Source organism: Hyaena hyaena, unplaced genomic scaffold, assembly GCF_003009895.1.
Source record: "Hyaena hyaena isolate Hyena2069 unplaced genomic scaffold, ASM300989v1 scaffold_353, whole genome shotgun sequence".
Classification (NCBI taxonomy): domain Eukaryota; kingdom Metazoa; phylum Chordata; class Mammalia; order Carnivora; family Hyaenidae; genus Hyaena; species Hyaena hyaena.
In genome coordinates, this window is record NW_024080987.1 from 633,330 (window position 1) to 647,163 (window position 13,834).

Sequence of the window (13,834 nt, forward strand, 5' to 3'; positions counted from 1 at the left end):
ATTATTTATCCTTTCTTAAGAGGAATGGAAGCATTCAGGCTTCCAAATCCTTAAGAGCACTTAATTTGATAAAGTTGTCATGGAGATATCCGGTATTGAACATGGCATTATATCAAGTACTAAGTGATATTTATTTTCATTTAATATTTTTAAAATTTTTTGAATATGAAAAAGTAGATAATAGCTCATTCCCCAAACATATGTTCCGTAAACATTTTAGTGTACCTTCTTCCAACATTCATTACTAGGTACTGGTCATAGTTTTAAAGCTGTGAAAAACTTGCATTATGCTGTTGTGAGGTAATATTATATCAAGAATATGTTTGATGTTATTACATTTTCTTTTAGGTTTAAAACCTTAATTGAGGGGCACCTGGGTGGCTCACTCTGTTAAGCGGCCGACTTCGGCTCAGGTTGTGATCTCATGGCTCGTGAGTTGGAACCCCAAGTCAGGTTTGGTGCTGACAGCTTGGAGCCTGGAGCCTGCTTCGGATTCTGTCTACTCTCTCTCTGCCCCTCCCCCACTCACACTCTCTCTCTCAAAAATGAATAAATGTGGGGCGACTGGATGGCTCAGTCAGTTAAGCTTCTAACTTCAGCTCAGGTCAGATCTCTCGGTTGGTGGGTTCGAGCCCCGCATCAGGCTCTGTGCTGACCGCTCACAGCCTGGAGCCTGTTTTGGATTCTGTGTCTCCCTCTCTCTCTGCCCCTCCCCGACTCATGCTCTGTCTCTCTTCTCAAAAATAAACTATAAAAAAAATTAAAGAAAAAAAATGAATAAATGTAAAAAAAAATTAAAACTTTAATTGAGGGGTGCCTGAGTGGCTCTATCAGTTAAGGGTCCCACTCTTTGTTTTGGCTCAGGTCATGATCTCGCATAAGTTCAAGCCCAGCACTGCGCTCTGTGGCGACAGCCTGAAGCTTGCTTGAGATCCTATCTCTCTCTCCTTCTCTCTGTGCCCCTCCCCTGCTCATGCTCTCTTTCTCTCTCAAAATAAATAAATAACAACCTTAAAAAAACAACCTTGTTTAAAAAAACAACCTTAATTGAGAGAGGTATAAAATATTTGATTTTCACTGCCTCTATTGTTGCTACAAGGCATATCAATATTGCTACTTTTTATCAATATTGCTGAATTTCTCTCCAAAGAGAGTGTACCCATCTACATATGATTGTAGTATATGAGTGTCCCTCTCAATACACTCTGCCAACAATAGGCATTATGTTTTACATGCTCATCTAAGGACAGAAAATGGTTATTTTGCTTTCATTTTAATTTTAAATTATGAGTGAGGTCAAAAACTTCCATGTGCTTTTTACAAATACTATTTCTTCCTTTTTACCTTTTTTTTTTGTTCCCATTAATAAATTCATTCACATCAATGATCAGGAAAACTTCTTAAGAGTAAACAGAAAGTAGCAGTGATTGACAGCCTGTAATAGTGTCTGTACTAATTTCAAAGATTGTCTTCATTTATTTGGATGATCCATTGACATAAACAAGGGGAGATCTGCTACAAACTGAAAAGAAAAAAAAAAAGAGACCCAGCTCATTCTCAAGAACAAAGGCCTAAAGTTTTAGAACATATAGAAAATAATGGTGTTATTAATTCTTTCTTTAAAAGTACAGAAACTGCCTATTGCTGTCTTGAAGTGTGTCTTGCTAGGTAATGAATCAAAAGCAATTCTAAGAAAATGATGCATCTGTCAGAAAGTTTTTAAAAAAACAAGCATGCAGGAGGTACTTCTGGAAAAATGATTGAGTAAATGAATGGATTCCTATGTACTGAGTTCCTACCAGATCAATTAGGATTATTTAAGCAGAAACAAAATTATATCCATGAATATAAGAGGAAATAAGGATGTTCAGGAATAGGGGGAAAGAACCGTCAATTAAGAATTCTACAAAATGCTGTGTTGAAGAGAGAAATTTAAAGCAAAAGTCAAAGTATGTCTGCAAAGTAAACAAATTCAGAATAAAATAAGATGAAATAACACCCCCCAAAAGGGAAAGTTCTATTTTGTGATTGAGCAATGATGCCAGAAAGTAGAATATAAAGGAAAGAAATTATTATTATGTTTTAATTCTGATTTTTATTAGCCAAAATAACCAGGAACACCGTCACAAGTAAAGATAGGGACACTTTCTTTCTTTTTTTTTTTTTTGTTTTGTTTTATTTATTTCTAGGAGAGAGAGAGAGAGAGAGACAGCGCGAGCAGGGGAGGGCCAGAGAGAGAGGGAGTCAGACTGAAACAGGCTCCAGGCTCCGAGCTGGCAGTCAGCACAGAGCCCGTCACGGGGCTCGAACCCACGAACCGCGAGATCATGACCTAAGTGAAAGTCGGACACTTTAACCGACTAAGCCACCCAGGGGCCCCGATATGGACACTTTCTTAAAAGACACTTTCTTTCAAGGAAAGTGATACAGATTTGTTCCTGCATAGAAGGCGTACACTTTCTCCCATCACAGTAATGAGAACAAGTTGGTAGATAAAATAAAGTTTGGCCATAGAGACTTATCAGTAATGACAATAGACAAATATTATGTATTTAGATGACGGAGTCTTTAAAAAATCAGGTGTCTGAGGAAATCCAATCAAGTGAGACACATTCATTAAGATCCAATTGGCCTTTAAAGGGATACAAAGTGAGGAACGAGTTTTCATGAAGGTCCTTATCAATCTAACTTTTGATAACATAAAGGTTGAAGTGACACAAAGGAAGTGCCAAATATAGCTGAAAGAGAGTCTTTGTCATTGAGGCGCCTGGGTGGCTCAGTCAGTTCAGTGTCCCACTTCGGCTCAGGACATGGTCTCACGGTTGGTGGGTTAAAGCCCTGCGTCCAGCTCTGTGATGACAGCTCAGCCTGGAGCCTGCTTCAGATTCTATGTCTCCCTCTCTCTCTGACCCTCCCTTGCTCACACTGTCTCTCTCTCTCTCAGAAATAAATAAAACATAAAAAATTAATAAAAATGGTGTCACACACTTAAAATCCAAGGCACATGGGATTTATATCCTAGTATAATAAAAAAGGTGTTATGTATGAGACCCACCCCCCCCCCCCCCCGGAGAACACCTTAAAAAAAACAGGTTAATCCATGGGAGTAGCATGAGTTTATATAGACTAAACCTTGTCATACTAATTTCTACCTTTAAGAAAAGAAACATAACTCCTAGACTAACTAGAAATATTAGATGCAATCTACTTCCATTCGAGAGCATTGAGCACATGTTCTAGACCAGGATTAGGTCCCTACATGTCTGCTGGAGAATGTGCATAAATGTAAGAAGACATAGTGAATTAGCCAGTGAACAGACCAAGCTTTTGATATATTCATAGGATGAGAACAGAGTGGACAATGCCTTAGAAAGTAGATTCAGAATCCACAGTGACCTTGGCAAATTGAAGACATAGTCAAACACAAACAGAGTAAAGTGCAAGCAAAGTGAGGACAAGTATAAATCAGTCCAAAAAGAGGGAGAAAAACAAACTGCAAATACAAACAATGGAGGAGTGATTATATATTATATATGACATGGAAATAGGCCAAAAAGCATATGTAGCAGTCAAAAAGCAGAGTGGCCTGCCCAAAGTTAGTTACAGTAAGCTGTTATTCTTAAAGCCATGCATAACAGAATTTAGAGTGAAATTTAAGAAAAGAAAGTCAAAGTTCACTGCAAAGTTAAATATTAAATAAGTTAAAACACTAAAAATGGAATTTTGACAGTAAGATGACTATTAAATTTAAAAGCGTGTCATGTAGGATTCCTAATCAAAATTTCCAACCTTCTTGAGAGTCCAAAAAAAAAAAGCAATTATTGGGTAATAAATAAGAAAACTCCTACAACAGAAGTTAAAGCATTGGAATTGATAACTACAATATATTAGTATATACCTATATCTATGTAGAAGGTATATACACTACTTGATATTATGACAGTAAGTGTAAATATGTATTTAACTAAATCCATTTTAATGGTTCCAATGATGATAAATATGACCCTGCCTGAAAGTCCATTACATTGGAATGAGGAAGGACTTGCCATTTGTGGATCACCTACTAAGTGCTGAGCTAGGTACTTGGCATTATTTGCTAATCTTACAAGCAATCTATGTACTGAACATAGCTAACATTAACCTTATTTCACAGACAAAGTTGGTGAGTGAGTCACAGAAAGTTAAGCAGCTTGCCCAAGATCACACAGCTAATAAGCTGCAAAACCAAGATCAGAACTTAGCTGTTAGCCAATGTCCCTCCTCTCGCCAGCATGTCATTTACATCTAGGAAAAACAGAGGCAACAATATGAAATGACTTAGAATGGGTAGGCACATTAGAATCCAATTTCATAGGAAAAATATATGATTGAAGAGGTACCAATGCTCAGAAATACTATGGCATTACCTGGAAATGAGTAAATGTAACTTCAGTAAAAATCGAATAATAAGAAAAAGCTATCCACAACTTCTCTGATTTATTACTATGTTTAAAATGAAAATAACAAGAGGGGCACCTGGGTGGCTCAGTTGGCTAAGCATCTGACTTTGACTCAGGTCATGATCTCATGGTTTGTGAGTTCAGGCCCTGCATCAGGCTCTGCACGGACAGCTGAGAGCCTGGAGCCTGCTTCAGATTCTAGGTTTTGCCTCTCTCTCTCTCTCTCTCAAAAATAAATAAATAAACTTAAAAATGTTTTAAATAATTTTAAAAATGAAGAAGGTAACATGGAAGTTAGACTGTGCATTTTTGTTCCAGTAATCGACCTGGTAGAACCAATTGTCCAGGGAGCCACACTTCTAGCTGGCTAACTGATTAAGCTGGACTTACATAAAATAGCAAAAGATATTTTACATTTTTCTATCTTACATCCTATTGCTCGAAGTTACTTATTCCAGAACCTGGATAATTTAAGGCCCTTGAATTTTCATGATGGCTTATAAAAAAAAAGAAGTCTGGAATTGCTAAAAGAATAGTGAATTCAGGAAGTATTTACTGAATACTTTCCATGTATCAGATACTATATATCAGGAAACAGTAATCTTTTATGCTGAAAGGTGCTTCATGGGAAACTGAAACATTTTTAAAATTTTTGAAATTGTATTGCCTAAATTCTCATCAGACAAACAGAATATAAAAAAGTAAGTAGACAGATGGTTACATATAGCTGAAAGGGATCTCTAAAATCATCTTTTCAACTCCTTTGTTTTAAGGATATAAGAAATAAATATCTAAATATGCCAAAGCCATCTCATGATTTTTGAGTTATTTAATACTAGAGCTAAAGCCTTTAGTAGAAATTGCTGTAGAAACATATATTTTGAACAATTACTACATTTTAAATACAAATGATTTCATAAATGATGGCACAATTTGTGAAACAAACTACATAAGTTATATCAAACTTAATGTGGGCCTAACATTTCTTAAAATTTGGCCTAAACATGGCTGCAGCATAAATTTTATAAAATAAAATGACCAAATCATCAGGCAACTGCTATTCTAAAGAGTGAAATATTTCTAAGTTAAAAAATTTAATTCAGCAGCAGCCCTTTTTGCACAATAATTATCATGGCATCGAAATCATCTTCTAATGTGCTGAACAGAACACACAGCTCTGATGGTCTTGTTTTCTTAACGTTTGTCAAGGGTAAATACAAATGATTTTGCAAGGCTCTAAAGAGCAACTGTGGCCATGAGGAGGGGTTATCCATGGTAATCCAGGTCATGCGCTAGGTGAGTATCGGACCCTCTTTAAATTAAACATTTTTGAGAATCACAGAGAAGCAAGTTGTGCAACATGTCTTGAAGTTACCGACTTCATGAAGTAAAGGACCGTAGATTACGTTGGAATGACGTAGAAGACATTTTTTCTTTTTTGACTAAAAACAGGTCACCCACGCACATTCATAGTCCACCCCCTTTTATAGTACATTTGTTATATTAAAACTGATTTCTTCCCTGGCCTCCTATTTGCAGAGGAACTTGGTCCAGGAAGATGTATTCTACCTCCTGAACTACTGTCATAAACAATAAAGTTCCATCTTCCTAAAACATTATTGCAAATTCTCATGAATGGACCATACAGTTATTTCTTCCTCCAGATTGGGAGATTTCTGAGTTGAGTCATTGAAAGATAGGTTGCCTTTTTTATTTTATTGAGGGTAAATTTTTTTTGGTGAAAAGTAATGCTCTGGAACGGAGGAAAGAAAAACAAGAAGGAGTTGGAAAATGGAAGGAAGAAGAGGAGAATAAAGAAAAAGAAGCCAACATCCTGATCCTTGAAGTCTATGGACAAAACTGCCTACTTGGATTTCAACTCCCGACACTCTCTGGGGTCTTGAGGAATTAAATGTTTTATCCTGGTATTGTTTCTTGGATGTCACTTATTTTTAACTTTTACTTGACCTCATCAAGGCCTCAGCAGATAGGAAGAGGAAAATAAGTAATGTTGCTAACTGAACTCAGGTTAGGAAACTCATTATTTCAAGAGAACATTCTTGAAAACTCTATGGACTAAAAAAGCAAAGGTTGAGCATTTGAAAGTTGAGAACTGGGAGAAAGTTCCAAAAGTTTATTTTTAAAAGTTAAGTGACTGGGATTAGAAATTGAGGCCAAGTAGCAATAATAAAAATCCTACAAAAAGAGTGATTAGATATATTTTAAAAAGATTAAATTAAAAAAATAAGGTCATGTATTGGAAAAAGTATATGTTAGTTACTCGGGATGGTACACCAGTACGTAACTTGGGAAAAGAGACAGTTATCAGGTCAGAATAATATTTGTACTAAACATGGTAACCATATTCCTTAAATTATTAAAGACCTGAACTCAAAAGTTACTTGTGTAAATATCTATTTTTCTACCATTAATTAACAGAATTGATTAGTACTCGATTAATTAATTAATATTTCCCTACTTTAACAAAACAAAGATAGATACAAGGTCCTTGGGGACATATGCTGGTTATAAAATATTGCTATTCCCAACATAAACCAAGGATTCTTTTTTTCTTATATTTATATTCATATAAGTTTCAAAGACTTAAAACCCGCTAGAAGTTTACTGAAACCTTCAGCTAAAGGTCTTTCAGGAGTGTAGTTTAATTTCCCCATTCACTTGGAGACCAGAGCGCCTATATGATCAGATGAGCATTCTGTAACACTAGAGAAAAGAACTGCTATGGTATGTAACTCCCATTTCCTTTCATTTTTAATGCAGAGGGTAAGAAAAATAGGACACTTCTTTACCGTGAAGGTATCCAAGTTTTTGCCTCAATAATGCTTAAAAACACATTGAAATATCACAGTGAACTGAGAAAACAGTACTCAAATCTGAAAATAAACTTTTTTAATAATCCAAAATTAAAGTCCTGAATTCTCTGCATTTTTTTGCCAATTGTCATTGCAGCTTGATCTCAATGAAAATCAGTCTTTTAAAGAAAACATTCTTTTTAAAAACAATGCTGGCATTTAAATAAAAGTTGTCTATAACATTAATTGACAAACATTGGCACATACGTCCATTGAGCACCATCATTTTGTTAACCATTGATTTCAGTTCTTAGAGTTTATAAGTAGAGTCTTTGGCTCAGCGTCTAGGCACACATGATGATGTGGGGCAGGTGTGGTAACAAGCCAAGATGGCTCACTTGAACACTGAAGGTAGGACATCCAGCTATTTCACGATGATAGTATAAGAAATCAAGGCATATATGCAAGTACGAAACAAAGGAAAAAAAATTAACACTGAAGGTCAAACCGGACTCCTGGCAGAGACTAGAGCCACTCCACGGGAGGCTCCAAGTTCTGCTGTGATGTTTTTTCCCACCCTTCAGCTACAGCCACTGGCTAGAATCCAAGGTGTCTTGGTACTCCCCATCTCTGCTACTTGTTCCTCTTTGGTTCCTCGCCCTGCCACACAAATTTCACCAGAGAAAACATTTCAAACATGACAAAAGGAGTACAGGGAACAAGAAAAGAGAGAAGTCAAGGGAGGACTGTCTAATTACAAAACAATACATTTAAAATATGTGAACGGCTCTCACAGTGGCTTGACACACTGCCAGCAGTGTCAAAGGCCACATAGCTTCTGCCTCCTAAAGTTTCCTCTTTATAAAATGGAGCTGATAAAGCAGGAGGAATAAAGCAGTAAAATGGATTGTGAATCCTTTAGCCAACATAAGATGATGCAGTATTTACCTGATGAAGAAATTTGAGGGCAATGATCTGATAGATTAATTTTCTCAATTTGTCCATATCCTGTTAACGCTTCAAAGCCATGCGAAATTATGCTTCCTTTATGAACTTCGTGTTTATCTTATCTGTATCATACAGTTAAACTGCTTCACATACTCTTATTTCATACACTGAAATAGCTCCACACTGCTTATTGACTATAATACAAAGCTAAAAAGACAATATATATACCTATCCATAGTTTTAGGTTCTTTATGCCTTATCCATGTTGTGAGATCCTAAATCAGTTTCTTCACTGTCTTAGTTTTCTATCAACAAGTTGGAAATAGTATCAACAGTGACCTCTCATAGGTCACATAAGACCTATGTGATAATTAATTCTCTCTAATTTGTTTTCTCACCACTTACTGAAAACCCTTTATGTGCCAAGCATGGTACTAAACCCTGGAGTAGAAATAAGACTTGACGTCTAAAAGCTCACTCTTGAAAAGTCTTTTCAAGAGTTTATGGTTTCAGGTTTATTGTTTAAGAGACATGACATAGGAGAAGAGAAGGAAAAATAAGATAAAAACACAGAGGCAGGCAAACTGTAAGAGACTCTTAAATACAGAGAACAAACTGAGGGTAGCTGGAGTGGTGGGTATGCACTAACTGGGTGATGGGCATTAAGGAGGACACTTGGGATGATCACTGGGTGTCACATGTAAGAGACAAGTCACTGGATTCTATTCCTGAAGCCATGACAACATTGTATGTGAACTAACCTGAATTTAAATTAAAAAAAAATAATAAATTTTTAAAAGTAAAATAAAAAAGACATGGCATACATTTTCTACTCTCAAGATCAAAAAATAAATAACAAAAAGAACTAAAGGCCAAGAAACTCAAGACCCACAAGACCCAAGTATAACAGGCCAAATTAATATTCCTCTCCAGCAGCCCTCCCAAGATGAAATGTGATCACCTGTTAACAAACTTTACAAAGTAGAAAGCTCTCATGTCATCTTTCATATCCCAGAGGAGTTGACCCGTACCCTTAGGAGACACTTCAGATCCAACCTCTCAAGGGAATAAAAAGAATCACACCTTTTCACCAGCCAATTCTGGCTAAACACTGAACAAATTAACTAAAGTGAAATTGTAACTATCCACTGCCTGTGCGACTACAAAAACAAGGTATCAACCATGAAATCTCACATTAATTTCTTTAGAAACACAAATGCCTTCTGAAAACACACGAAAGTTGAAATTCATGATAAAATGCATTTTAAGTGAATTTAGATTAATATTGAATGCTATAAACACATAAGGCATAATACAAAAAACAGCAAGCTTTAGTATAAATAAAGCCTCAAATACTCATGAAATTATAAATCTATAACCACCCTCACACCCAACAGGAATACCAAAATACAATTACTAAATCTCAGAGATAAAAGTAAAGTCTCAGACCAAAGTTATATTAAAGTTACAAAAATTTAAAAAGTCAGGAATAATAAAACTTCTCAAGAACTCTACATCACAATCCAATGAGTTACACAGCTCACCACTGTTCCTTCTTTTCCAAATCTTGAATACGAGCAGCTAAGAAAAGATGAAAATTAAAATCGAAGCAAACAAATTTTGACTATGAAAGCTTATACACAGGATGGCTGGAAACAGGATTGCCATGTCCAGGCCCGAGTTAGCAAAGTCCTTTTTTAAAGAGATTAATCTTTCTCTTCAGGCTTGAAAACCCTGCACTATTGTCTGGGCAAATAACTACTCCACTATCTTGATACTGGACTCCGGTGTTTCTTCCAGACCTAAGATAAGACACTTTTCCTTATCTTCCCTGAGGACAAGACATAGCTCCAAAGTCCAAGTGACAGGTCATATTCTAATACCAATAGAATTAGAAGCCTTACCAGATCACCTGACTTAAAAATAGTATGGAGATGAAAAAAAAGTGCTTGACGCTTAAAGTAAAAAGTTCTCCAAATTAACATATTTCCTCAGTAAAGACATGTCCTAAATATCTTGACAAATTTCAAGATGCAACATGACTACTGTTCTTTTACATACTTAATGTAGTACACTTCAAATTCCCACATACACGTTGGATTAACCAGCAGAAATATGCTCCAAATTTTATTTGCAGTTATACATCAAGTATTATGTAACTTTTTACTTCAAGGGCCATCGACACACTTGAACTAGCATAAAGGAAATGTTCATCGAAGCCAAATGAAAATAATTTACGGCTATAGAAATATTCTAAATATTTAAAATCATTCATACATGTAATATTTACATATGGAATGATATATAAAGAGTTAAGTAAAATGTTATACAAAATGTTTCCCTAGAAGGATTCAAAGCATCCTGAGTAATCTTCATTTGATGTGTTTCAAGGCTTAGCAATCAACAGAACTGGAATTTTTAATACTAAACATATAAACTGCTCTTCCAATGAGGATGAAAAATATAGCTGTGTTTATGAAAGTCAACTAGAAATCCCAGAACAGAGCTTTGACATGAATTCATCCTATCACAGCAGCTATGTTATTTAACATATATTTGTCTGCATCATTTTCTCATAAGGAAATTGAGAAAGATTAATGATCGTGGAAAAAAAAAGAGCAAACATTCTATGTGCAGAGGAGGAATATTTGCAGTAATATATTTCAGAATGAAGTTCCCAGTTTTACAAACTTACTGATGTGGATTTATCCCCAACATATCTTCCATAACTACTAGCAAGTGTGTAACATGCTAAGCTAGAGGTAAAGGACAATTCTTTCCCTAGATCTGTCAGCAACCCATTCTATCATTAGCCTATCAATTAACCTTTCTATATCCCAATGTCTCTAAAAACTGGCTAAGTTGATGCCATGTAAATGACAGGGGTGTGTAAGAGTTAATGAGAGAATATATATCAAGTTCTATGCTCTCAGAAGACAGCACCAAAGGACACCAATTTGATTAAACACCAAATGCCCTTATGTTGATAGCCTTCGTAGAATTGTTAAGGAATAACTGGAGGGAAAAGGAGTGTTTCCCGATTCCCTGGTTTTGTATGTCGAATCTATTCATAATGTATCCATTTTTTTAACATTTATTCATTTTTGAGAGACAGAGCACAAGCTGAGGTGGGGGAGAGAGAGAGAGGGAAATACAGAATTCAAAGCAGGCTCGACTCTGAGCTGTCAGCACAGAACCCGACATGGGGCTCAAACTCGAGAACTGTGAGATCATGACCTGAGCTGAAGTTGGATGCTTAACAGACTGAGCTACCCAGGTGCCACCATCATGTATCCATTTATTTATTCATTCATTCAGCAAGTTGACTATCTACTACTATATACCAGATACTCTGTTAAGTAATGGTGAAATGAACTACATGGTCTCAAATCTCATACTTCATAGGAGGCGCTGAACAAATATGAATAAATTGGAGCTTTCAATGTATTAAGACAGCTTAGTAATCAATCACACAATATATGGTTACAAATTATATTACAATGTATAATTACAACTCTGCAGAAAAAAAAAAAAAAAAAAAAAGCAGAGTATTCAGCCAGAAAATAATAGTGGGTAACAAAATTTAGATTGGATGGTTAGGGACAGTCTCTCTAAGGAAGTGATATTTAAGCTGAGATGCAAATGATACATGTCTATTAAATGGGTAATGTGGGAGAAAAAGCATTCCAGCCAGATGGGATGCCATGCGTGAAGGCTTTGAGTTGGGAATTGACAGTGTTTTTCAGGAACTGCTTGGTGGGACAAAAGGATTGTGAACAGGGAGTGAATGTGACCAGGTGAAATCTGAGAGATTGTCAGAATCCAGATCCTACAGGCCTTGATAGGACCTGTTGAGGTTTATACTTAATATTCACAGTACAGTAGGAAGCCAGTGACGGATTTTAACATGGCATCAGTCTCCAAAATAAATACTACACACCAGGTGACTTAAACAACAAACATTTATTTCTCACAGTTCTGAAGGCTGGTAATTCCAAGATCAGGGTGCCAGAATTGTTGGGCTCTAGTAAGAGCCTTCTTCCCATTCTCCTCATATTTAGAGAGAGAAAAAAACAATCTCTTGCATGCCATTTCATATAAGGTCACTAATCCTATCATAAGAGCTCTATGCTCATAACCTAATTACCTCCTAAGGGTTCTCTTTTCAAACACCATCACATTAGAGATTAGGGTTTCAACATACGAACTGGGGGGAGGGTCATAAACACTCAGTCTAAAGCACATGGAAAGGGCAAGTATTTTAAGTTATAAAAATTGATGACTATGTAAAGAATGCATTCCATGTGAGGTGAGTCCATGTAAGAAGCTAACTGTGGGAGACCTGTTTGGGTGTCTTTCCCAGATCCCCTTTACCAGGCCAACATGCTCATCTCCCAGCCACTGTGAGGGTTGACTGCCAATCAGTCATACTTGACACCTTTTTCAGAGACTTACCCTGGGGGATTTTGATGATCAGTGTTGCCTTCTCCATTTTAGGGTCATAAAAAGCCCAACTTCTTTCCCTCAAGAACAGACAACTTTGCCATGTGGTTTGTGCTCCAAAGCCCTCCCCATGTGGATCAAGCCAAAGCTAGAATTTGCTTGACTATAAATTTAATTTTATTAAAGTGGCGGAGGGAAAAGTCAAATCCAAGTAGATAAAAAAATGAATGGAATGCAAAAAAGTGTAGATAATTTGAGAAAAGAACACAGTTAAGTAAAATAACAGAAGCTGGTTGAGAATGTGGAGCAAGGAAGGGCTTTATTTGTTGGGTATTTTGTTTGTTGGTTGCTTGGTTGCTTGGTCAATTGATTGGTTGGCTTTTCAGATGGAAGAAGAACAGGGCATATCTGATGAAAGGAAGGAATACAGTTGCATGAGAGAAAGAGTGTATCCAAAAGTGAAGATTTTGAGAAAGCGAGTCAGGATGAAAAATAGAGAACATGGAGAAGGATTGGTTGAGTATAAGAGGGGTGATGTTTCCATCCTTGTATTAGAAGAGTAGTTGGGAGTAGATGTTTAAAATATCCCCTTTCTTGCTGGAGATTTATTGATTTAGTAGTATGATGATGAGAGCACGGCCCATTTGTACTTTTTAATGAAGAAGGTATATAGTTTTCAACTGAAGATGGGAAAGTTTAAAGTAACTCCGATGAAGATTAAGTTCATGCTTTCATTAGAGAACCATACGGAGAGCCAGAAGTATTAGATTCCCATTTGATCACGAATTTATAGTGATACCAGGGTGTCCATGTATGTGGTTTTCTCCAGCCATGTTCAAACACAAGGGTGTGGCATAAAGATGGAGGATCGTTCACTAAAAGCTTGAGGTTTTCTAGGCCAGTTAGAAAGAAACAGGAGTGTGGAAGTTAAGGATATCTCCAGAGAAAGAATTATAATGGTGGACTCTAAAGCTAGATTAGAAAGGATGCTCAAGAAACAGTTAACAGTGAGAATACTTGAGTATATGAAGTCAAAGAATAAGAAAGGGGCCAGGGGCAGAGGCATGTTTGAATTTTGGAGGTGGTGCAATTTCTGGTAGAGGTCTAAATGTGCCTAAGGGGTTTGTCGCTGAAGTCAACATTGAATCAAAGAAGAGGAATGGTTTGCTAAAATTGGTTAACATCATACCA

The 13,834-nt window shown here is 36.4% G+C and overlaps 1 protein-coding gene across 1 annotated transcript in view; it reads right to left on the reverse strand.

Annotated features, from left to right (window-relative positions):
• Positions 1-9,796, reverse strand: part of CPS1 (carbamoyl-phosphate synthase 1) — a 136,497-nt gene extending 126,701 nt beyond the window's left edge. The window contains exon 1 of the mRNA XM_039249986.1: positions 9,745-9,796. The gene's annotated coding sequence lies outside the window, so the exon portion shown is untranslated. The remainder of the gene's footprint in view (positions 1-9,744) is intronic.
• Positions 9,797-13,834: the final 4,038 nt, after the last annotated feature.